The sequence below is a fragment of the Podarcis tiliguerta genome (assembly GCF_965153285.1).
Source record: "Podarcis tiliguerta genome assembly, chromosome: 7".
Lineage (NCBI taxonomy): Eukaryota > Metazoa > Chordata > Lepidosauria > Squamata > Lacertidae > Podarcis > Podarcis tiliguerta.
The window spans coordinates 75,775,214-75,801,118 of NC_139540.1; the positions used below are offsets into that span (position 1 = coordinate 75,775,214).

Below are 25,905 nucleotides of genomic sequence, written 5' to 3' on the forward strand. Positions count from 1 at the left end.
GGCTGGGCTGAAGGTGATGAATAATAATGAGCTGGGGAATCCCTGCGTCCTGCGGGGCTGCCCGCAACCCCACCCCATCTTTAGGTCGGGAGTGGCTTTGCCAGACAAAGAACTTGAACCCCCAGCTCCAGTTCTACCAAAGACTTTAGTGCTCAAATCATATTGGTACATAAGGCAAACTAAAGCTTCCAAGGTTTAGCAGGTGCAACAAGAGGTGAGAATGCATGACAAAGATGTTTATCCAACAAGCCTCCTGCACCCTCCTTGTGAAGTGGGCACATCTGTTTGTACAGCAAGCACCCCAAGTCCTAGGACTGGTCAACTGAACAAGCATTGCTTTGGGTAGGCTGGCTGATAAATGCTTGTCTGCACTGTAGTTGCCAGCATCATGCGCTTGGATATGGGGGTGGAGTCAGAGCCATCCTGGCATCAGATTTACTTTCAGCCATCTTCCCCAAAGGGGGAGGTTCCTTGCTGTCAGGAGGCGGCCCCATGACTGGAAGAGGTGAGCTAGGGGTGTTCGGTGGTTTAAGGGTGGGATATTCGTCTGTCAGCCTACTAAAACTGAAAGTCTTTTTTAGCCCTTTCTGTCCAAGAGGACCCAATGGCCGACCCAAAGCATTGGGTCGGCCAGTCCAGAATCAGAGAATATTTCACTGCCAGGTAGATGAGACAGTCGCACTCAGAAATAGCTGAGTGCTGCCCATTCTAGTCTCAAGAGGACCTGACACCACCTCAGTGTAACACCAAGAGAATTTGCTGCTTAAAGAAGTGCACACTTCTGCTGCGGCCAGCAATTTTAAAAGGTGTTGCCTTACCATTCAAACGCCAGTTCCTACCTTCATCTATACCCCCTCCTTTCCTTAACCTGTTGTACAGCAGGGGCCCGCAGTGCTCTAGCTGTTTGACTACCTCTCTCTTCAGGGCCGGTCCACTCATGAGGCAAGGTGAGACAACTGCCTCAGGCGGCACGATCCACAAAGGCAGCAAATCCCAATGTAGATTTTTATCTCTCCCCCACACCCTACTCTTGATGATGAAGAAGAAGAGGAGGAGGAGGAGGAGTTTGGATTTGATATCCCGCTTTATCATTACCCAAAGGAGTCTCAAAGCGGCTAACATTCTCCTTTCCCTTCCTCCCCCACAACAAACACTCTGTGAGGTGAGTGGGGCTGAGAGACTTCAGAGAAGTGTGACTAGCCCAAGGTCACCCAGCAGCTGCATGTGGAGGAGCGGAGACGCAAACCCGGTTCCCCAGATTATGAGTCTATCGCTCTTAACCACTACACCACACTGGCTCTCTGTAGGTTTTCACTCACCCCTTCTTCCCAAGTGGGGAAGGAGATGCCATTTTGTAGCTTGCCTCAGGTGCCAAAATGACTTGCACTAGCCTGGTCCCTCCTCAGCCAAAGAAATCAAAACAAAAGGTTTTTCAAGGTCCTGGTAGCCTATCATACAGGTGAAACTCGGAAAATTAGAATATTGTGGGAAAGTTCATTTATTTCAGTAATTCAACTTAAAAGGTAAAACTAATATATAAGATAGACTCATGACATGCCAAGTGAGATATGTCAACCCTTTATTTGCTATAATTGTGATGATCATGGTGTACAGCTGATGAAAACCCCAAATTAACAATCTCAGAAAATTAGAATATTAAATGAAATCAGCAAAACAGAGATTGCAAATAGACCAATATTGGACCTCTGAGAAGTAGAAGCATGCTTATATACTCAGTACTTGGTTTTGGCCCCTTTTGCATCAATTACTGACTCAATGCGGCGTGGCATGAATGCTATCAGCCTGTGGCACTGCTGAGGTGTTATGGAAGACCAGGATGCTTCAATAGCAGCCTTCGGCTCTTCTGAATTGCTCGGTCTCATGTCTCTCATCTGTCTCTTGGCAATGCCCCATGGATTCTCTACGGGGTCCAGGTCAGGCGAGTTTGCTGGACAATCAAGCACAGTAATCTGCTCCAGAGAAGCGGACACGGAGCAATGGATCCAAACTACAAGAAAGAAGATTCCACCTAAACATTAGGAAGAATTTCCTGACAGTAAGAGCTGTTCGACAGTGGAATTTGCTGCCAAGGAGTGTGGTGGAGTCTCCTTCTTTGGAGGTCTTTAAGCAGAGGCTTCACAACCATATGTCAGGAGTGCTCTGATAGTGTTTCCTGCTTGGCAGGGGGTTGGACTCGATGGCCCTTGTGGTCTCTTCCAACTCTATGATTCTATGATTCTATGATTCTAATCCCATGGGCATTGAACCAGGTTTTAGTACTTTTGGCAGTATGGGCAGGTGCCAAAGTCCTGCTGGAAAATGAAGTCAGCATCCCCATAAAGCTTGTCTGCGGAAGGAAGCATGAAGTGCTCCAAAATCTCCTGGTAGACGGCTGTGTTGACCCTGGATTTAATGAAGCACAGTGGACCAACACCAGCTGATGACACTCTCCCTTGCCCCCCGTTCCTCCTCCAGTGGATGGGTCATACATTGTGCAAGTCGTATGTTGTGCAGGGCTGATTTATTCCTTAGATAAGGAAGGAATAAATGGGAAAACATTGTGCCTCTTTCCTGTTCAGTTCCTCACGTAGAGCAGGCATGGCCAAACTTGGCCCTCCAGCTGTTTTGGGACTACAACTCCCACCACCCCTAGCTAACAGGACCAGTGGTCAGAGATGATGGGAATTGTAGTCCCAAAACAGCTGGAGGGCCAAGTTTGGCCATGCCTGATGTAGAGTCTTCTGTAGCACACCCTGCTATGACCAGCCTAGGAGTATTCTACTAATGGGGCTTCCTATCTTACAAGTCTGAAAGCCATGCAAAATACAGGGGAGAGGATATGAATCATAGGAAGGCCAAGTTCAAACAGATGAAAACTGAAATGGATGAAAGGCTTTCCTTGCCAAGCTCACATTCTCTCTTAATGCAACAAAGCGCTGCTAATGACCATGTGAATATTTGTTACATCAAGCCCTCTCTGTTTTTGGGGAAAATATCTTTGAATGAGATCTTTTCATATTTTAATTTTACACTGTCCATTTAACTTCATTGGCATGTATTTAGTCACAACTGGTAACTGTACACCATCTTAGAAAACAAGTGGAAACTGTGTGTGATTAAAACACCCTGTTTTCAAGTGCATTTATGAAGGTTTTCCTTCTCTCTTTAGGGAAGTGGCTTGTGTAATCCAGAAGACTGGGTAGAATTCAAGGTTGGCAAGTTTACTTACTGCTGTCCTGGGTTTAGGGTGGATAAAGATTCCATAAAGGTGTTTTTTTTTGTCACCGTGGTGGTATTTTTTTGGAGTATCTTGTATGCCTTTTGACTTAACCGTTGCACATTCTTCAAAAACAGAATACAATCACAGACCACCTAGTCCCCTACATAAGGGGAAAGCTTCCACTATTAGATTTTTCTCCCTATTAAGAAGACATTGTCTGATTCAGTGAAATAATAAAATTAAGCATGCAAGAGATCCAACTTAAGTGATTTTTGGAGGCAAATGAACCTGAGCATAAAACAATTTTCTTTTTATCCTCATGAGCACTATTTCCATGCTAGATTAGGTTGCTGTGTGTTTCCACAGTCTCATGAATACATTTAAAGCACTGGAATTGAGTCAATTCAAATAGCTACCCATGCCTTTGATTATAATCCATATTAGATCCCAACCATTAAAAATCAGAATCTCTCGTACACAGCTTTCTCATTTAAACAACTCCTTTTAACCCCCGAGATAATGCTCCCGCTTTATATGTGGGCTGATATCAACGTTTGCTTTAGTTGTGAATGTGTGTTTGATAGAATGCTTTAATGCTGCTTCAATTTAACAAGATACACTTTAAAGGTTTTCATTAGGGAAATGGGGTGTTATGCAAAGTAGTTAAAATGGAAGTTAAAGCAAAGGAGTTTTCTTTTTAATGAAAAGTAAGAAGTCAAAAGAGGTGAACAGAAAGAATAGTCACCCTGAAAATAATTACCTTGTGTCGTAAGGAGCCCATATCTTCAGAAAATAAGCACTCTCTAGGGTGCTAGACCAGGTCTAACTACCAACATGGCATAAGGCTTGTCTACACTTCCTCTTGTTCCACTACTTTCTAGTGCTTAGCTTATTTTTCCTAAGTTGCTATTTTGTTAATGCTGTTTATAGATTATAAATGCCATGTTGATTAGTTAAGTCATATAATATGACTTTTGCTGCGGTCGTGATGTTCAGCTTGTTTTCTGGTTGCTGTTTCGTTAATAGTGTTTCATAGATTGTAATTACCTTATTGATGATTTGTTAACCATTTTATGAGATTTATGCTGTATTTGAAATGTCCTATCGTGCTCTATTAAGCTGCCATTACTGTTTGTACGCTGCTTTGAGATTTAGCGGAATAAAAAGAGGAATAGAAATACAGTGGTACCTCGGGTTAAGAACTTAATTAGTTCTGGAGGTCCGTTCTTAACGTGAAACTGTTCTTAACCTGAGGTACCACTTTAGCTAATGGGGCCTCCCACTGCCGCCGTGCGATTTCTGTTCTCATCCTGAAGCAAAGTTCTTAACCCGAGGTGCTATTTCTGGGTTAGTGGAGTCTGTAACCTGAAGCGTCTGTAACCTGAAGCGTCTGTAACCCGAGGTACCACTATATCACCAACCAATTGATGAAATGAGCAAATACAGTTCAGATTTTCTGTGGAATGCTGTTTATTCCAATTTAGAGCTAATGAGTGGGTTTTCACTGGGAAAATAGCACTTCCTGGAGAAGAGTCAATAGTGCAACAATAGCTGGTTTATGTGGGGCGGCCTCTCCTTGCAACCTTAACTGAAGGTGTTTTCAGTGGGTGTTCACACCTGGAGCCCTGAGGCACAGTACCTGTTGGAGTTGAAAGAAAGCAAGTATTATTCATTTACTCTTTGGATTTTCATTTTGCTTCTCAGATTGCTGGATGTCTGACATCAGGAAATAATTCTGGGAGCTGACTTTGGAATGGTCGTCCTAGCCACATGACACAAACCTGCTACACAGTGGCGTAGCATGGGGGGGTGCAGGGGGGGCCGACCGCACTGGGCACAACATCTGGGGGGGGCCGCACTCACACTCGCAGCTCTCTGCCCCTACCTGGCTCACTCACTCTCTCTCACTGCAGTGCTGGCTGTGCGAATCCGATCCGAGTCGCCTGGTCGCCGCCCACTGTGGAGGGGAGGGTGCCAGGCGTGCGGTGCAGTGCGGAGAGAGAGCGAGGGACTATCTGGGGGAGGGACAGTGCAGTGGGGGGGGTGCAAATTACTTGCCTTGCCCTGGGTTAGGGGGCGCAAATTACTTGCCTTGCCCCGGGTGCTGACAACCCACGCTACGCCACTGCTGCTACATACAGAACATGGGTGAAATGGGAGTCAGTCATTTGTGGAAGGGGTCTTCAGTGAGATGATCAAGCCTGCCTTTGTTTCACTGCCACCACCTCTGCCACTTACACTTCTGGAAGCCAGCACCACTTCCGGAAGTGTGGAGCCAGCTTCCGGAAGCACGGTGACTGGAAAGCCACAGTAGAAGGAGAAGGAAGAGTGGGTGATGTATTTGGGCAAGGTATGTAGGTGTGCTTTTGGGGTTCCATATTTTGGTCCCGCGCTCTGGTGTGAGCCAGAGCATGGGAAACAAAACAGGACATCTGGGATGGGTTTTTTAAATATATATTTCTAATAAATTTATTTATTTGCTTTTTCAGATTAAAATTTCAAAGTCACATATCCAACATAAAAAGGTAAAGGTACCCCTGCCCGTACGGGCCAGTCTTGCCAGACTCTAGGGTTGTGCGCCCATCTCACTTAAGAGGCCGGGGGCCAGCACTGTCCGGAGACACTTCCGGGTCACGTGGCCAGCGTGACAAGCTGCATCTGGCGAGCCAGCGCAGCACACGGAAACGCCATTTACCTTCCCGCTAGTAAGCGGTCCCTATTTATCTACTTGCATCCGGGGGTGCTTTCGAACTGCTAGGTTGGCAGGCGCTGGGACTGAGCAACGGGAGCGCACCCCGCCGCGGGGATTCGAACCGCCGACCTTTTGATCGGCAAGCCCTAGGCGCTGAGGTTTTACCCACAGCGCCACCCGCGTCCAACATACAACATAGAAACTAGATTCCAAAGAATCTCCTGGACTTCACTCCTCCCATTTGTGGGTCCTATTGTCAAGGCCATCTTACCCATAGGGGCTAGGGGTGTGAGGCACTTTGGGTGCTGGGCTCTCAGGGGCACCAGGCTAAGAGTCATGGGCCCGAGAGTTGAATCCGGGGAAGAGCCCACCTGTCGGTCGGAGCGCCATGATGGGCTCTTCTGCTGTGAGTGGCACTGTGTTGCGAATTCGGGGGCAACCGAGCCAGCGAGTCGCTGAGGTGGCAGGCTGGCTCTGCCCTCCTGGGGGGGGGGCACCAGGTGGATCTTTGCACCCTGGCATTGCATATGCTTAAGACAGCCCTGCCCAATAATAATAATAATAATAATAATAATAATAATAATGAAATTTTATTTATATCCCGCCCTCCCCAACCAAAGCCGGGCTCAGAGCGGCTAACAACAGTAAAAATAGCACAGTTTACATAAAATCACAGTCAATTAATTGAGATACATTCTAAAATCAATTCAGAATCAAATTAGTGGCAACCATTGGGCTAGAGTTCTATGAGGATTACAGAAGAGGTCAGACTGTGCCTTGGCCAAAGGCTTGGTGGAACAGCTCTGTCTTGCAGGCCCTGTGGAAAGATGTCAAGTCCCGCAGGGCCGTAGTCTCTTGTGACAGAGCGTTCCACCAGATCGGGGCCACGGCTGAAAAGGTCCTCACTCGGGTAGAGGCCAGCCTAACCTCCCTGTGGCCCAGGATCTCCAAGATGTTTTTATTTGAAGACTGTAAGGTCCTCTGTGGGACATACCAAGAGAGGCGGTCCCGTAGGTACGAGGGTCCTAGGCCATACAGGACTTTAAATGTTAAAACCAGCACCTTAAACCTGATCCTCTACTCCACCAGGAGCCACTGCAGCTGGTATAGCACCGGCTGAATGTGATCCCACAGCGAGGACCCCATGTCTCGCCACGGTGTTCTGCACTCACTGGAGTTTTCGGGTCAGTCTCAAGGGGAGCCCCACGTAGAGTGAGTTAATCATTTCCTCCTACATCTTTTATAGTAATCCAAACCTTTTACCTCTCCGTTGTGTCCAAAATTCACCATTAAACTACAAGTGTTACAATGGTTTTTAAGATAAATTATATATTTTCCCCAACAACTGGGATTGGGATTAGAAACTGGGTCAGCTTCTGGAAATCTGGGATATCCCTCTTAAAACAGGACAGTTGAGCCGTATGTTGATTGTTTCTCTGTCCCTTCCCTGGCAAACAAAAAGTGCCTGGCTATGTGGTGTGCACACTCCTGATAGGGCCACTGCAGCCATGGTTTTAGCTTTCCTGCCCTTGTCATCATATGGTGAAGGGGCATGGGCAGTTGGGTGTGCTTCAGCCAAACGTGGCCTGCAGAGGGTTTCTGATCTAGTTCTCCTCCTCCAAAAATAATTCCCTACCTCTTTTCTGGATCAAACTCAGACTGAAACTCTTGTTCAATCAATCAAGATCCTTTATTAGGCATGGTAAACCACACATTATCATACAGGCACCGTATACAAATTGTGCAAAATACAAACTCAACATAACAAGGCTTGTAACAGTCATAGAAACTGTTATTGTTCTCCTACTTTGCAGTCAGCTCTTCCCTGTTCTTTCTCTCCTTCTCAACTCTGTGCCCCCTGCTACCTTGGAATATGGTTCCATGAAAAATCTCTGATTCTCCCTGGATAAAAAAAAAGGCATCATTTGAATAAACCAAATATGCCTGTAGCTGCTCTTAGGAGGACAGTCTCTGAAGCAGGCTATCCAAATTATCACAGTCAGTGAAAGAGACATGTCACGCCTGAACTACATTCTGAAGCAAACCTCTTCCTCCCCGCCCACCCTAAACCTTTTAAAGAAAACTCCATTGGGATTGCATTTGTGGAAAGCTAAGCAATAACTGAAACCCAATTTTGAAAGAAACCAACCATAAACACCTGTACACATTAGAAGAGGCTTGTGTGTGCAGAGGATCCTTTATTTATAAAGCAATCAAGATTGTAAAGGGGAGGAGAATGCAGCTGACAGGACAGGCGAGAAAAGAAAAAGATCAGGGAGTCTCAGTGCATTTTGAGATTGTCAATTGCCAACGAGATGTTCGTTTTAATGCAGACAGGGAATTGTCACAGCTGCATTTTCCTGGCATGGTGGTTGGTTCCACTTCAGGCCTGACAGGCATGTAATTGAACCCAGAGAAGATTTGCTTGCCGCCATTGAGAGAAACACACTTTAAAGGGCACTGTCATGTCCTCCCTTTCGTGTTCAGAAATATCCCCCACTGTTCGCTTTACGTAATGAATGTCTCTTATTTCGGTGCCCTGCCTTTCACTACTATGAACAGTTTAATGGGGATCTTTCAGTCATTCGGAAGGTTTCTACAAACAAAAACATGTCCAATATCCAAACGGCCTGAGGGGAAAACAACATTCTTTCCTGACATCAAGTTTTGCAGGCAGCTGAAACCCTAAACAAAAATAGACTGAGAGGAGACAGTGGTGAGGTCCATCAAGAGATATTAACTACAATAGCTAAGTGGAATTAAATCTCCACATCCAGCAGCAGCGGACCACAGAGCACTAGGTGCGGACAACAAAGTGTGTTCTCCAATAAATGAGAGCACGTGTTGCGGTGTGGGCCACCGGGCCAGGCCTCTTATTGCCAGGAAGGTTAATAGTTGTTGCCTGGCATTGTGATTGGATAACCGGGTTGCTGGGGCAAATTGTATGTTGCAAATTGGGTGGGTGGGACCATAGTCTTTAAATATTGGTGCACTCTGGTTTCTCTTTCTCTTTGCAGAGTGCATCGGATCACCCGCCCGCCCGCCCTCTTTTCCGGTTGACCTTGCTTTGCCTGTCATGGGGTCGTCAGCCTTGGCGCAGGGGCCTAGTAGGAATTTTGCCATTTGGTGATTGGCTGTGCCATTTGGTTTTTGCCTACTACTCAGCAATTCATCACAACTTGTAAGGTTGCGGTTAGGCATTGGTTATAATATGCTGGTGGTGGAGGGGTCAGGACAGGCTGTGCCTGCCCCTCCTATTGCGCTGAAGGGAATTCCGTTAAAGGAATCCTGGGGCTTGCCATGATTTTGTCCAATCCCTGTCATGGGAATCCTTGTCATAGGACCGGGCTGGCAAGCTTTCAGGGAGCTGCTGGGGTGAGCGGTGTGGGTCCGATGTTTAGCTCAAATGACCCCCAAGTTTGACTTTCCCTTCTACTGGCTACCGATCGGACCTCGGGATGTCAGTTCTGTCCCAGGCGGGGGAACAGATAGTCATAACCAATGTCTAAACAACCACTCACTGATTTTGTATTTTAATAAAGTTGTGGCCAAAATAGTGCCCAAAAACCAAATCTAAATTACGTGTTATGTGTGAAGTTATTTGAGGGGTGGCCTGGGGACCTACACACACAAATGAGAGTTTTCATTCCTTCTTTGAGAGCTTGAGAAGATCCCTGCTGCATCAGGCCAGTGATAGCTTTATCCTCCCTGAATTTGCCTAATCCCCCTTTTTAAAAAAAAAAATAAAAAAAAATTATACTTTTCAGGTTTAAACATTTAATTAATTTTACTATCATTTTGACATTTCAAAACTTGACTTCCTTCCCCCTCTTTCTGCAGTTCCTTCAATTTATTTTTAATATCTTCTGCATATTAACCCAATTTGCTCATTTATTCATCTTCTTTAAATATATACTCTTATGAAACTGCTGGTTATTACAATAATCCTGCCAATGTTCTTCTCTGTTTACAATTTATCTGTAAATATTCAATAAACCATTTCCATTCTTTTATAAAGTTTGTTATCTTGATTTCTTATTCTTCCAGTGAGTTCTGCCATTTCTGTGTACTTCGTAAGTTTTTGTATCCATTCTTCCTTTGCTGGGACGTCTTCTTTTTCCCATTTTTGGGCAGATAACATTCTTGCTGTAGTCGTATACATAGGAAGTGTTCCGTTGAGCCAGAAGCGGTTTCGTCATGCTGGCCACATGACCCGGAATGCTGTCTGTGGACAAATGCTAGCTCCCTCAGCCTGAAAGCAAGATGAGCTCCACAACCCCATAGTCGCCTTTGACTGGACTTAACCATTCAGGGGTCCTTTACCTTTACCTTTCTTTTTCTTTTTCTTTTTCACCTCAAGGACTGCTTCTTCCCATATGAAGCAAGCCAGACCCTGTGATCATCATCTGAGGTCTTCCTCATGTGCCTCCTCTATGACAAGTCTGGAGGTGGCAATACAAGAATGAGCCTTTTCTGTGGTGGCTCTGCATCTGTGGAATGCTCTTCCCAAGGAGGCTTGCCTGGTGCCATCATTACGTGTCTTTAGGCACCAGCCAAAAACATGCCTATTTAACCATGCCATAATAATAATAATAATAATAATAATAATAATAATAATAATAATAATTTATTTACACTCACCCCCCGTCACTCTGGGCGGCTTCCAACAGAATATTAAAATACAATAGTTTATTAAACATTAAAAGCTTCCCTAAACAGGGCTGCCTTCAGAAGTCTTCTAAATGTCTGGTAGTTGTTTATTTCTTTGACATCTGATATGAGGAAGTTCCACAGAGCGGGTGCCACTACTGAGAAGGCCCTCTGCCTGGTTCCCTGTAACTTGGCTTCTTGCAGCAAGGGAATCGCCAGAAGGCCCTTGGCACTGGACCTCAGTGTCCAGGCAGAACGATGGGGGCGGAGACGCTCCTTCAGGTATACTGGGCCAAGGCCGTTTAGGGCTTTATAGGTCAACACCAACACTTTGAATTGTGCTCAGAAACGTACTGGGAGCCATTGCAGGTCTTTCAAGACTGGTGTTATGTGGTCTCGGTGGCCGCTCCCAGTCACCAATCTAGCTGCCGCATTCTGGATTAGTTGTAGTTTCTGGGTCACCTTCAAAGGTAGCCCCACATAGAGCGCATTGCAGGAGTCCAAGCGGTGGCCATTAAATAATCTATTGCTTGTTAAATGTGTGTGTAGGTGGGGACTGCTATTATGATTGTTTCATTATTGTGCTGTTCTGTTTGTATTATTATGCTGCGTAAATTACGTTCATAATGTGGCTGCATTCTGGTGGCTGCTGAATGTTGGACTTGCTGGTTTGATTGAGCAATGCCATTTTAATATTACTGTGACCCGCAGCCACAATGGAGGTTTGTGAAGATCTCATATTATCTTCACCATAAAATTCCCAATGGAAATATCCTAAGTTTGATGGCAGAACAGGCTGCCTCAGGGTCATCCTTTGCTGGAGGATTTGAAGCACGGACAGCCATTTGCCACCCAGCCTATAGGTGCATTCTATAGATGGCCCTTCGTGATTCTATGTGAATAAATCAGCATTCCAGTATTTTATTAGGAATTGATCAAGATTATAGAGTTTTCCTAATGAGTAAAAAACAATGTATGCTTTCTTGCTTATTATTATATCTGATGAAAACCTCTGGATAACTTGAGTGGGACCTTGCACTTTCACCAACATAAGCTATAAACTGCTTCGGATACGGACATGTTTGTTTCATGCTTTGTAAGGTGCCTTGTGGGTGCTTTTAAACACATAAACAAATAGCACGGCTTCCTATTTTCAAAAGGAATTGGCCACACTGTGTTGCATCTCAAAAATTTTGTTCCCCGGCCCAGAAGTGTTTTTTTGTTTTGTTTGTTTATAGCCCCAGGTATAAGAAAGAGAAATCACCTCCCTAGTTTCTGAAAAGGTTATGAAGCTTCTGATACTATTCTTTCTGGCGAAAATTACAGCAATGTCTTAAATCTGCCAGTGGTGTTAGGTACAAAGCATTGCATACTATATTCTCTTTATGGTCTGACCTACTTAATGGTAAGAGTTTTAAAAGATTTAAAACCAGTACTATAGAGCACAGTCCTTTACAGTACATGTCTAGCTGAGTAGTAAAACATTAAGTTCATTGACACTTACTCTTGTGTAAGTGTGCATGGGATTATAGCCGTTCTGTTCTAAAAATCCTAAAATCCATTTTATAATTTTCTCCACTTCTATATTTCAAAAAGTAGGCTCCCTTACCACCACATTAATTGAGCAGAGGGAGGGGTCGTGAGAAGAAAACAGTGGCAATGGCTTAATATATGGAATATAAGGGCCAAACTAGATTCCAAGCCGCTGCTGCTTCGAGCAATGCATTACCTGAAATTTAGGTTTTCCCCTCCCTCAGATACACAGAATTCTGCATACCATCGTTTGAGCTCTTCCATTCCATTTATATCCATATTCTCTAAAGGGGGAGGGGAAGCCAGAGTGAGAATTTACATTTCAAACATGGTTGAACAGAAACTGAATGAAGATGTCTTATTTTGTAGAGCGCACAGTAGCTAGGGGAATAAACTTGGCAGGCTGGCGACAGGGTGGGGTGGGGTGGGGGCTGGTTGTCTTGTCCTGCTATTTGAATGAAAATGCCTCCCACTTCTCCTCCTCAGAGACATCCCATAAAGTTCTCACGCACTCGTTGCCTGTCACCAGAAAGACCCATAGCCCAACAATGTGTTAGATACAGTTGGGGGTTCTTTTAATTCATATCTTGCCCTTCCTCAAATGAGCCCAAGGCATGAGGTGAGGCCATTTTCTGATCATGCCAATCCTGTGAGTTAGGTTAGGCCAGCTTTTCTCAACCTCCAAGCATTGATGGTCCACAACTCCCATCAGCCTCACACCATGGGGTTTCAGATGATGGGAGATGCAGTCCAAGAGGTTGGACGGCCATTTGTCATGGATGCCTTGGCTGAGATTCCTGCATTGCAGGAATTCTATGATCTCTGAAGGGCAATGCTCTGTAGATGACTGGGTTAAGTTCAGAGAAAGCGACATGCCCTTGGTCATTCTCTGAGTTTCATGGCTTGGATCATGGTCTCCCCTGCATTGCTTTCCATCCTGCTGGCCATCTGTGTTGCATTTCCACGCTGAACTTCTTTCATTTTGTCTGTTACAAGTGTAAAGAACCTGTGGACTTTCAGGTGCTGTTAAACTGCATTTAGGGATGGGTGGATCAGTCTTTTCCTAGTCCATGTCAATTTTGCATTGACTTATTCGTAAGTCTGTCTCACTCTGTTTCTGCATTAATCTGTGACATTCCCCAATCTGTATTAAAATTTGTATTTATTCATTTTTTCCCCAAATATGTAGTATAAAAAAGGTAAAGGTACCCCTGCCCGTACGGGCCAGTCTTGACAGACTCTAGGGTTGTGCGCCCATCTCACTCAAAGAGGCCGGGGGCCAGCGCTGTCCGAAGACACCTCCGGGTCACGTGGCCAGCGTGACATCGCTGCTCTGGCGAGCCAGAGCCGCACACAGAAACACCGTTTACCTTCCCGCTAGTAAGCGGTCCCTATTTATCTACTTGCACCCGGGAGTGCTTTCGAACTGCTAGGTTGGCAGGCGCTGGGACCGAACAGCGGGAGCGCACCCTGCCGTGGGGATTCGAACCGCCGACCTTTCGATCGGCAAGCCCTAGGCACTGAGGCTTTAACCCACAGCACCACCCGCGTCCCAATATGTAGTATACCTAAACAATAATTTACCACAAAAGACCTCTCACCTCATTCTTGCTGGGTAGCGGTGGTAGCAATTTTTGAGACATGGAAAATTTGATGAATAATTATATTCTGATGTGTGTTGTAGTTCAGAATATGCAAGTTAGGTTGGCTCGCTTAAAATGTGAACTAAATTAAATTCTCCTCCATCCTCATCTACAACTACAATAGGTCCAGACCACTGGACATCCTGGCTGTGGGATTTATTTTTCCTTAAATGTAGATGTTTGCATTAGTCTCTATGGATGTTCATTTTGTGAGAGTCAGTCCCATTTTCTATCCTATCAAGGTCCAGTTGTATTTTATTCCTCTGTCCTGAGATGTGCTCCTAACATGAGTTTGACCAAACTGCGGGAGGCAGTGGAAGACAGGAGTGCCTGGCGTGCTCTGGTCCATGGGGACATGAAGAGTCGGACACAACTAAACAACTAAACAACAACATCCTGAGATGTTAGCTATCCCTCCTAATTTGGTATTATCTGCAGATTCGATCATTGTTTCCTCCATACCTTCATCTAGGTCATTGATAAAAATATTGAAGAAGGCAGCTGTCATGATACCCCCTTGAAAATACCTTCAGCTTTATGAGGAACCATTGATGAGCATTTTAAATAGTTTTCCATCTCAGTGAATCCAGCTGATGTGACAGTATTATCATCCAGCTCCCATTTAACCACTCTTGTAGCAAAACTTTGTTGAAGTAGGGCTTTTAAAAAAATAAAATAGAATAGAATAAATGTTTAGAACTAAATTAACATGGCACTGGGGAGAATATCAGCTTCTTACTTTTTCTTAATAGTTTCAGTTCTTTTAACTTTTCTTTCAACTTTTCTTTGATATGGAAACGTTTCCCTTAGCACTTTCGTTGCATCCTAAATTGTCATAAAGTGTTATTAGAATAAAAGCAGTCAGTCTTGTTCATGGGCCTGTTATGATTTCTTTGTAAGTGGGGTCAATATTTCTTATTCTGAATTACAATGAAAGCCCCCTTCCACCCTCTTAACTTCCTACAAAACAAGTATAAGAAGTAATGAATAATTCTATCACTTCAAGGAGTTTTAGCATTTTTGAGAAAAAGACAAGATGCCGCAGCTATAGCTATTCAAATTATTTTAGTGGTAAAAGAGGAGAAAATGCTTGAATAATCTCTTCTGTTTTCTTACATATGGGGGAATGAGGGTGGTTAATTCCCATCATCATGAAGTATGCTTGATGGAGACTCATAATATAAGCAAATGGAGGGGCGAATCTCTTTATTTCTGGCCTGGCCACTTTCACATCTCCAGACCAGTACAGTCATACCTTGGAAGTCGAACAGAATCCGTTCAACTTCCAAAACGTTCAGAAACCAAAGCGTAGCTTCCGATAGGCTGCAGGAAGGTCCTGCAGCCAATTGGAAGCCACGGAAGCCTCATCAGACATTTGGGTTCCAAAGAAGGTTCACAAACCGGAACACTCACTTCCGGTATTGTGGTGTTCAGGAGCCAAAACGTCTGAGTATCAAGGTGTTCAGGATTCAAGGTATGACTGTAATTCCATCCCCTTTCTGCATGAATCAGTCTCTCTGTGTTTTTTTTTAAAAAAATCAGTTCTCAAACATTTATTCAAAATACATGCTTAAATGATCACTCCGCCCCCCAAAAAATCTGTATTTAAGTGTGTGTGTGTGTGTGTGTGTGTGTGTGTAAAAACATTTAAACAGCTGAGCTCTGCATCACAATATTTTGAGAAGTGCAAACTCCACCAAAACAGCTAAGTGGACAGTTTAGTCTGAGAAGTGTGAATTGACTAATTCCATATAGGAATTCACAAAGCATCACATGAATAAACGTAAAGGGGCCATGGGGCATTCACCACCCTCCAGTCTCCTTGACCCCATGACTGGTGTGGAGAGGTAAAATCTGAAGTGGGTTTCAAGTGTGCTTGAATGAATGTGCTCCATGAGCTAAGTCAGGTTTCCTGGTCATGCAGGGCCATCTAAACAGATTCAACTGAACACAGTTGGAAGCCCCTTTCACTCTCCAGTTGTGAAGGTTGCCTGTGAAGATGGGGACGATGGGTGCAGCTTGGACACATGAACCAGATGCCATCTTCAGGTGTTCACTTTAAATGCCCAAAGAAGGTTTGAATTCTTGAAGCATCTCTGCAGGTGTGAGGTCCCAGTGTACAGTTAGATTTTCTTTTACCTGCACCTGTATCTTTTTTGCTTTTCTTGTGCTGCAGAAGGTGGTGGAGGGAATAACAGAGGGAAATTGCAACTCGGTGTTTCATAAATTGTGGTCAGAACCTACCAAGAGACAGTGTGACCTATCTGCATATGGTGTCAAACTGCGATTAAGAGGGCCAAGGAGGGAGTGATTTCCAGATTACTGGGTTATTCTTGTGCAGAAAGAGAATGCTACATTTGGGAAGTATTTGAGCGGAGTTATTCCACAGGTAGCCTAAAGGAAGGCTTGCTTACTTTGCTTCCGATTGTGTAAACCTGTCAATTTATTCAAAGCAATCTGCATTTGGGTTATTTAATACCAAAGGGCTAGCGATCTGAACCAAGAAAAAGAAATAACTGTTAAAGTGTACTCCAACAATGCTGGCTACCAGTCAGGAGCATTCAGAGTCCTAAGTAATACCAGTTCAATCACAGTAATTGTGGTCTTCCAGGTAGAAAGTGAAGACTCAAAACTCACAATATGCAGAGAGAGAGAGAGAGAGAGAGAGAGAGAGCTTTTACTTTGTCTTAACAACAAGAATTATTTAGATTAACAAATGTCTTTTGTAATCTGGTGGAAGTATAACACCATCTGTTTAATAGTAGCAGTTTATAATGATTTTCCCAAGTCACAGTATCTAATGCATATTTATGTATACCATTAAAAAAAACCATTCCATTATCTGCATAATCAGATATATCCTGTTTAGTCTTAAATTCCATATCTATGTGATCTTTGTCCATCAAACATTTATAACTGTTGACAGGAGACCTCTAGTTACAGATTATCCCGGACTTATTCCTGGATCTCTCTCTCAGCATCCTCTGTGAAAAAGAGCTGTGTTGCCTCTGGCTAATTTGGGTTGTGATGGCCTGCTGATCTACAGTACCATCACCCTTGACCTCCATCCCCAGACACTCTCCACTTCGCTTGTGTATTGGTCAATACCCAATTGGCAAGCCAGAGAAAATCTGAAACCAGTCCTTGCTCAATTGCAAACCGAGCTTGAATGAACCAAGGCAGTGTACACAGATATTAATTAATGCCTACATTGCTTCTGGCAGTGTCATGGGGCAGCTTGAAAAGTTTGTTAATGAGAACAGGAAACTGGAAGCATATTGCTTGTCTCCTCTCCTAGATCTTTTGAAGGAGCCATATGTAGGATAAGAACGTTGACATTTTAGAGAGGCTGCTTGGAATATTTATAGCGAACTAGAGACACTGAATCCCAGACAGATCTCAGACAGCTGCTCACTTATTGATACAATAGTTTTAGCCATGAGTAATAAAAATTTCAGAAAACAGTCTGCTACAGAAGGGTTTGCAATTACTTTTAAAATGTTCATTTTAGTTTATACACCACATGGACTTGCTTCGTACAGACATTTCCCTACGAACACCCTGTCCAACAGTCAAATCCATCAGCTAAAATAAATCTTCGGTTTCAAGCCAAATCTTGGTGCCTTATGTTTATTAGGTTTAATAATTTAAGAAATGTTTATTGTAAGAACATCTTGGAATTTTATTTTTGAAATGGTTACGGGGTGTTTCCACCACTTGCTTATGTAAAAAAATTCTTTTAAATCACAAACTTCTCAGAGCGGCTAGGACAAATATCGGCAAAACATCAAGAACAAATCAGCTATACAAGTAAAACAGGCCAAAAAGCAGAAGGGAAGAATAGTAATGAAATAGAACAGCATCCAAAATCAGGTGAATGCCTGGGTGAATAATAGGTCTAAGCCTCAGACTACATATTGACCAAGGAAGCTGCCCTGTACAGTAATTATTTCACCACCCAGAAAAAGGGTTTTTCCTTGGCAACCACTTGCCCAATTGTGATTTTAGCTATTTCAGCTGTCGCACATCCAAACACAGATGATAATATCCTAACTTGATAACAGCTTGGGACCATGTTACTTGAAATATCTCCACCTACCTGAATCTTAAGATCTTTAGGGTCGTGGTTCATATGCTATTGGCAAGAGAGATGTTGTAGATGGCTTCAAAGCAGAGCATCTTCTCAGTTGTAGCACCCCAAATAAATTAACCTTTCAGGATGTCCTGGTCCCCACCCAAGAACAGCAACAGGTGCACTTTCTTATAAGTAAAGAAGGTAACCCATTAGCAGATTGACCATGCAAACTCCAAAGAAGAAAAGGGATTAGTTCAGAACCCTTTGGGCACTAGCAAGGGTCAGTTCTGGTGTGTGTGTGTATTGATGATATGCAATGTCCAGACTCTCTCTCTATATGTGTGTGTGTGTGTGTGTGTGTGTGTGTGTGTGTGTATATATATATATATATATATATTAAAACCTTTACTTTCACAAACATATAACTTAGAAGAATATACTTACAATCTCATGCTCAGGCTTCTCCCTATAAATGTTTAGGGATCACTTCAGACAGATCACACACTAACACACACTGTCCTCAACAGTATCCTGAGATGTCTCTCTCAGCAGCTATTCTCCCCCCCCCCTCTCTCTCTCTCTCTCTCTCTCTCTCACACACACACACACAGAGAGAGAGAGAAGCAGGAAAAGAGAGTTAAAATGACAGTTACTTGAATAACAGTCACAATTGAATGGAATGCTTCTCTCATGTGACTCACAGTCAGCCAATCACATGAGAACTATTGCCATAGGAACCCCCCCCCCCCCAGCAATTCAACATAAGCAAACATTTCCAATTCAGGGAATTAAACCATTATCCTTAACAAATTCAGCTCAGGATAGGTGCTTGAAGAATCCTTCAGATAAGCTCAGGGACAAGGCCAGAGACCAGGATGTGAAACAAAGATCTGAGAATGCACAGGAGCAGTCCAATAATTGACTGGCCTGAAGCCATGTGCTCCTTTCTTGGGGGCTGGGGCTGCTGTTGCCTCTTGAGACAAAGATTGGCTGTTCTCCTCCACAACAGCTAAATCTGTTCTGTGGAGTTTCCTTTTTCATTTAAGTTTATTGCTTTTGCTTATACCCTGGGCCATAAAGGTAAAAGGACCCCTGACCGTTAGGTCCAGTCGGGGATGACTCTGGGGTTGCGGCGCTCATCTCACTTTATTGGCTGAGGGAGTTGGCGTACAGCTTCTGGGTCATGTGGCCAGCATGGTGAACCAGAGCAGTGCATGGAAACACTGTTTACCTTCCCGCCGGAGCGGTACGTATTTATCTACTTGCACTGTGACGTGCTTTCGAACTGCTAGGTTGGCAGGAGCTGGGACAGAGCAACGGGAGCTCACCCCATCACAGGAATTCGAACCGCCGACCTTCTGATCGGCAAGTCCTAGGCTCTGTGGTTTAACCCACAGTGCCACCCGCGTCCCTTTTATCCTGGGCTATAGGCTTACATTATTTAGGGAAACTAAAGAAGGACAGGGGGGCACTTGTGTGAAGACCAGGGTTTGGACTGATCCCTTTTTCTTTTCTGTAGCTGCGAACAAGCTAAAGGAAACAGTGCAACTAGAGAAAAGTTCCCCAGGCATTCTTAATCATCTCAAACATGAACTTATTGGATCCATAATGAAAAAAGTCTTTAAACCTCCTTAGTTACCTAGTTCCTTTATTAGTATATCACCACCATAATCATCTTAGGGAAGAAACATAAAGAAATTAAATTTGTAATCATATTTTTTTTTTAGAAGACTAGCTCTCTGTATGTGCAAGAATGACAAATCACCCAAGAATGCAGCAAAAACATAAAACAAACAAACAAACACACAACAAAATTGTTAATGGACTGGAGATTCTGAGACATAGTCGTAATGATATCATTGACTAGCAAGGTTGTATGCATTCAAAAAGAAGACAAAAAGCTTGAGCTTTGTACATTTGAAGCACATGGCTTCCTCTAAAGAATCCTGGGTAGTATAGTTTTCTCCTCGAAGAGTTACAATTCCCAGCACCCTTAATAAACTATAGTTCCCAGGATACTTTGGGGAAACTTTAAATGTATATAGTGTGTATGCAGTCTTGTTTACAAGAAAATGGGCTTTATTTCTGATGTTCTACAATACTAAAGTATAGGACTGGATGTGGCCATATGCCTTGTTGAAATTGCCACAAATTGTAGTACCTTTGCCTCAGAATGTGTTTCATAATTGTCCTATACTTTACAAGCATAAAAGAAAACAAAATAGAGGGAAAGCTTTGTATGATTATTTCTGTGTGTTTATTTTCAGCTGTGTGCGTTTCATTTTGTGGCTTCTCCTTCAAGTGGTAAGTCTTGGAAGACTTGTTTTTCTTGTGATGCATGTTGTACTCCCATGTCTTGTTCTGCAGGTTCTGCTGCAAGCTGTCTATAACATCATTTGGTATTAGTAATGTTTGCAGAGACTGAATGAAGCCTCTTCGAAGTCGGGTGGGATGCCTCTAATTAGCTTCCTTCCACATTTTTACCCAAATATAATTAAACTTTTAATCCTAAAGTGCCCTGACTATTAGTGGAATGACTTATAATGAATGTTTCCACTGTGGTTTTTAATGTGTTGTGCCTAGCTGCCTTCCTAGCATTCGAATGTTAAAGGAGGGGGAGGGAATCGCTGGCCTTCAGGGAATAAAAGGACCCTGGGAATTCATAATAGGATGAGCCGAATTTGATATCAAGCTGATTTCCTTCCAAAAGTATTGACCAAAAACTGAAGTTGTGTGTTAGAGCAAGTGAGAAAGGACCATTTGTTTCCAGAAACTGTGAGAAGATTCTTGAAGATTCTCAAAGCATCAAGGTGCAAGATTCTTTAGTCTACAGCAGTTATCTATCTATCTATCTATCTATCTATCTATCTATCATCGACTTGTGCGATTCCTGCAAGGGAGAGACTGCTGAGCTGAGTTCAAGCAGCATGGAAGACTGAAGTGTGCCTTACTATCTGCATGGTAGTAAAGTTGTAAATAGTCTTAACAACAACAACAACAACAATTTATTATTTATACCCCACCCATCTGGCTGGGCTTCCCCAGCCACATAGACATAGACTTCTTGTAGACCTCTGGTTGGTCAGTGTGAGTGCAGGATGTTGTACTAGATGGGCCATTGATCTCATCCAGCAGGCTTTTCTTAAGCTCTTGTGATCCTGTGAATATTCAGTACCGAAAATTCAGAGGAGAGCATTTTAGCAGCCATCTCATTTCGTTTCCAACCCTGGCTCTGTTTTATGATAACATGCTATTGTGGGGGGTTATATTTAACTTCCAGAAATCCTTCTCAACAAACTCTTCATGCTTCACAATGAAGGAACACTTGCTTCAGAAACTGAAAGGTATTTCCACTTTTATTCACGATTTCCCATGATCAAGTGAAGTGGCTTGGGCTCAGCATGTTTTATTCTGCTCGGCAGTATAAAGCTCTTAATTAGGTAAGGCATTGCTAGGAATAAGAATGCAAAAAATGGCACAGGCATATGTGAGCTAGTAAGCGGTTTACGTTCCGCAGAGTTCCTGGGACAGCCCAGGATCACACGGCTTTGCTGGAGGAGTGCAAATAGAGATTTAGCACTATTTGTAACTGTCCTACTAATTGGGAGGAGCAGAACATGCTCTGATGTGAGAAAGATGTTCTCTATTGTACACTCCGCTAATTAAGCTTGCTGGAAGGCTTACGATTTAGCACAATTTCCTACCAGAATAATTTTTAGTAAAGGGGGAGGGAAGGATGATCTGCTAAAGTGCTTAGTGCTCTAGATGCTGACAAAAGCAGGAATTTAAAAGTCTGGATTCCATTGTAGCTGAAGTTCATTTATCCTAAACATTCTATTTACAGAAGCTGTCACAGTTTGGTGCGGTAATGATGAAATATTCTTTGAAATCCAACTTATCGTTGTAATTTGTGGCCATATTACCATGTGTGTTTTTTGGCGTTTGCCTGTAGTGCTGCCATCTTTTCATTTTAAAAAATACTGGTCTCCTGGGTGAGACCACCAAGTGATGCCAGAAAAACCTGAACCAGGGAAGAATTTAGCGGATCAGAAATTCCCAGGGAACGGGGCCAGGGGTGGTGGTGGGAGGAACGAAAGTGGGGGATATTGACATCAGCACCTTGTCATGGTCAAGTAACTTCATGTTGGGATTTATCGTGTTTTTAATTTTCTGTTGGGAGCCGCCCAGAGTGGCTGGGGTATAAATAATAATAATAATAATAATAATAATAATAATAATAATAATAATGGCTCTCAGTCCCCTTTCCCTCCCTGCAGAGGCTATGAGGATGGTCCTCTAAGAGAGGCTGATGGATCCAATTTGTTGCAAGATGGGAATAGTACTAGGAAGTCTAAAGGAAGAAGACAAGACATTATATTTATAAGCAACAGTAGCTGCAAGGCTATTGACTGCGAAAAATTGGAAAAGTGGTATAATACCGACAAAAACAGAGTGGCTTGCCAAATTATTGGAGTATTACAATATGTCCAAAACAATGGGAGAAATTGGAAGGATCTCAAAAGAGAAGATAGACAAGGACTGGAAGGTGTTTAAAGGATACTTGCAAAACCATATTGAAAAATCAGAACTCCTATTAGAATAAACAAATTCCGTTATAAATACTGAAATACTAAATAAGGTGGATAACAATGTGTAACAGAAAAAGAAGTAGAAAAGTTGGTTTTAAAGTGTGTGGAAGAAAGTAATAGAAGTGGAAAGAAATTGCAATAGAGTTGATTGGAAGTCTAACACAAGGGTGGGGTGAGGGGTGAGGGATGGTGGTGGGAAAAAGAAGTATCTGTGGGACTGAGTGTGGGTATGTATGAATATTTTTAAGGATTGTATGAAATGTATGTTTGTTTGTATATTCGTAATATGTGTGTATTAATGTTGAATTATTTTAATAATAATTTTTTAAAACAAAACCCCCATTTATAGCAGTTTCCCAACCTTGGGCAGGGAACTAAATCACTCCTGTTTTCCTAATTAGTCTCCCTCTCTCTCTGTTTTGCTCATCAGGAGATAAAAAGAACCCTATTTCAGAGGAGATGCACATTCATCGAGACAGAGAGGAAATAGTGTTTATCCTTCTTTTATGTCCAAAGCTGCTCAGAAGTGACTTTTCCATACAGAACTATCTCCCATCCAGCACCTGTTAATTCTCACTCCTACAAGAAGTAAGCCATGAAACAAAAAATGACTCTGAGGACATTTCTGATCACTTATCAAATAATGTATCAGAAATTCCTTCTCGTAATTGCAACGCCACACTTGTGCACGGATGTTCCCCCGGTGCTTGGTCTGCTCCCGAGCAAATGAGATCACTTGCCTTGTGTAATCTTAGCCTTGTGAAGTGTCATGCCTTCTGTAGCTTCCAAAATGATTCCAACATAATAATCAAGGAGATTGACAAAGGAGGACTCTTTCTGTTATGAAGAAGTCTGATTACATGTGGCAAGCTCAGACAGCTTTCCAATACAACTTGGTGCTGAACACTGATTGATGGCCCCAATGAGCCATACTGTATGAACTGGCAAAACAAGAAAATCACCATGGCCCTACCTTAGAAATGTTAACCAGGATTTTTCTATGTACTTCCCCAAATCCATGAATTTGGTCATTCAGGGCACTCATTATTTCAGAAATAGATGAATACTCTGACAGCGGAGACAACAGCATGTGAGTTCAGTCCATGTTGCAAAAATGATCTGGGCTGTTCCACTTTTCTCCAATAAACCTTCCCCAGAAATTATTGTCCTGGGGGTCACAGATGTGCTTGTTACACCCAAAATCAAAAGTGTATTGTGTGGGAGGAAGGACTGGATATTAATCCAATCAATCAATCAATCAATCAATGTATTGAGGCTGAATTCCTCTGTTTCTGCTGCCACCACTAAAGGTTATATTACAGAAGTTACTTACGTTCCGGGGATTTGTGGGGCAAGGATTATTATATGCTGTACAATTTATGGTCAGGAAATTGAAGTCTGTCAAAAGAAAAGGCAACTTATAAACTGGGCCAGAGCACCCAGAGGGGTTTGGTAAGGGGGCAGTTATTAACAGAACAAAAATATATATAAACATTAAAAGAGAGCTACTACCAGGCAGATTGTGATGAAGACTGTTTATTGTTCAGCAATAAATCATCATCCAGAGCACAGGAGTGAGGGACTGAAATGGGATGAGTGGCACAGGAAATCTCACTGCAGGAGCTGTGTGTCCAGGCAGGCTGCAAACGGGAATTGAAAGCCTAAATAACAGGGTGGGGGGGGGGTTCCGCTGTGGCTTTCTTCTCCCTCCCTAACATCATCATCATCATCGTCATCATCACATACAAACATTCAGAATAAATAGGCCAGTGCGATCTCATCGCCATTTCAACAGTACAGTCATTTGCCAAAGGGAAGAAGAGGCGAGCAATCTATTCCCTCCCTAACATAATGTTAACAAAATTACAAGATGGTTAAGGGGAGCAACCACTGCAAATGGATGGAGGCTGGTACCTAACCTTGTATTGCTCATTATACTGTACTTAAAGTTATAAAAAAGCTTCCATGGGGATGCTGCAGCATAAAAATATGTATACCCATTCTAGTTAATAACTCTATTATTATGGATGGAGGAGGAATCCCTTTTCAATAATAATAATAATAATAATAATAATAATAATAATAATAATAATAATATATTATTTGTACCCCGCCCATCTGGCTGGGTTTCCCCAGCCACTCTGGGCGGCTTCCAACAAAGATGAAAAATTCACTAAAATGTCACATATTAAAAACTTCCCTAAACAGGGCTGCCTTCAGATGTCTTCTGAATGTCAGGTGGTTGTTTATTGCTTTGACATCTGATGGGAGGGCGTTCCACAGGGCGGGCGCCACTACCGAGAAGGCCCTCTGCCTGGTTCCCTGTAACTTGGCCTCTCGCAGTGAGGGAACCGCCAGAAGGCCCTCGGAGCTGGACCTCAGTGTCCAGGCTGAACGATGGGGGTGGAGACGCTCCTTCAGATATACTGGACCGAGGCTGGATTTAACTACCTCACTGAGCTTGGCCAACAAGAGTATCCCCACACCTGCAATTCCCAGCTACTCATATAGAAAGGCATAAGGCCTCTGACAATGGACTGTCAGGGTCTGGGCAGAGGAGGAATGGTGGAGACTGCCTCCCCATCCTGACCCTTCCAAGGAGGAGGAAGAGGAATACAGTATAGGTTTACAAAAGGGGTTTGAGAGAAGGCTGCAGCTCAGAGGCAGATTAGGGGGAAAGCTGGGAAATCATGGGAGAACATTCTAGACCCACCATCTCCCAGAACCTGGCAAGCTTTAAAAGTAGGAGAGCAAAGAGCTCAAAGACAGAGGGCACTTAGTGGCACCTGTAGATGAGGTGAGGAAGTTGACGAATGAGGAAGTGGGAGAGACAGGTGGTGGAGATTTAATCAAGACAACACCATTATCCAAGAGGCTGGGTTCTATAGCCTTTCTCTGTAAAGTTTGAAATAAAAAAAGACTGTATGAAACTTTTCTTTGTCTTTATACTATTCTGGGCAACGAGCCAGGATCCTGACAGCAGGGAGCAGAGAGCAATAGCCATTCAAATTACCTACCTTCCAACTTTCTTGAGAAAGGAAATGTGATTGTATGAATCCATCCCAAAGTCACACATAAAGTTGATTATTTGATGGATACAGGGCTGTGAGTGTATATCTATTGGCCTCAATTTGATGGGTTACAAACTGGCAAACCAATCTAAAATTTTTCCCAATGGTATAAGTTAATATGTCCCCCAAATAAAACTATCCATCACCTATTATGGAGATCCATCTTAACAGGGCTGAGATGCAGTCTGCCTGTTAACTGTTTCTTGCTTTACCAAGACTTAAAGCAGATCCTCTTTGTGACATCACACATGACATCAGAATGCCATGTTTGCATTCAACCTAGACTATCTCCATGCCAACAGCAATGGCCAGTAAATTTCTGCAACTAAGTAACCATCAGCCTGACTACCCAGTTGTTTCTATCTAGACTACTGGATGTTTATTTTTTGCTCTCATAATCAAAGCCTGAAGAAGAGCTGTGTATAATCTGAA

The 25,905-nt window shown here is 43.2% G+C and overlaps 1 long non-coding RNA gene across 2 annotated transcripts; it reads right to left on the reverse strand.

The window, feature by feature from the left end:
* Window positions 1-4,672: 4,672 nt before the first annotated feature.
* LOC310681685 lies at window positions 4,673-25,613 on the reverse strand. Of its 2 annotated transcripts, XR_014513509.1 has the most exons (4): window positions 25,420-25,613; window positions 23,736-23,800; window positions 17,838-17,998; window positions 4,673-4,859 (listed from the first exon to the last, which is right to left on the reverse strand). It is a non-coding gene; the product is annotated as an uncharacterized lncRNA (long non-coding RNA). The 2 variants fall into 2 exon arrangements; XR_014513510.1 differs by lacking the exons at window positions 23,736-23,800; window positions 25,420-25,613 and adding an exon at window positions 18,258-18,428.
* Between the last annotated feature and the right edge of the window lie 292 nt (window positions 25,614-25,905).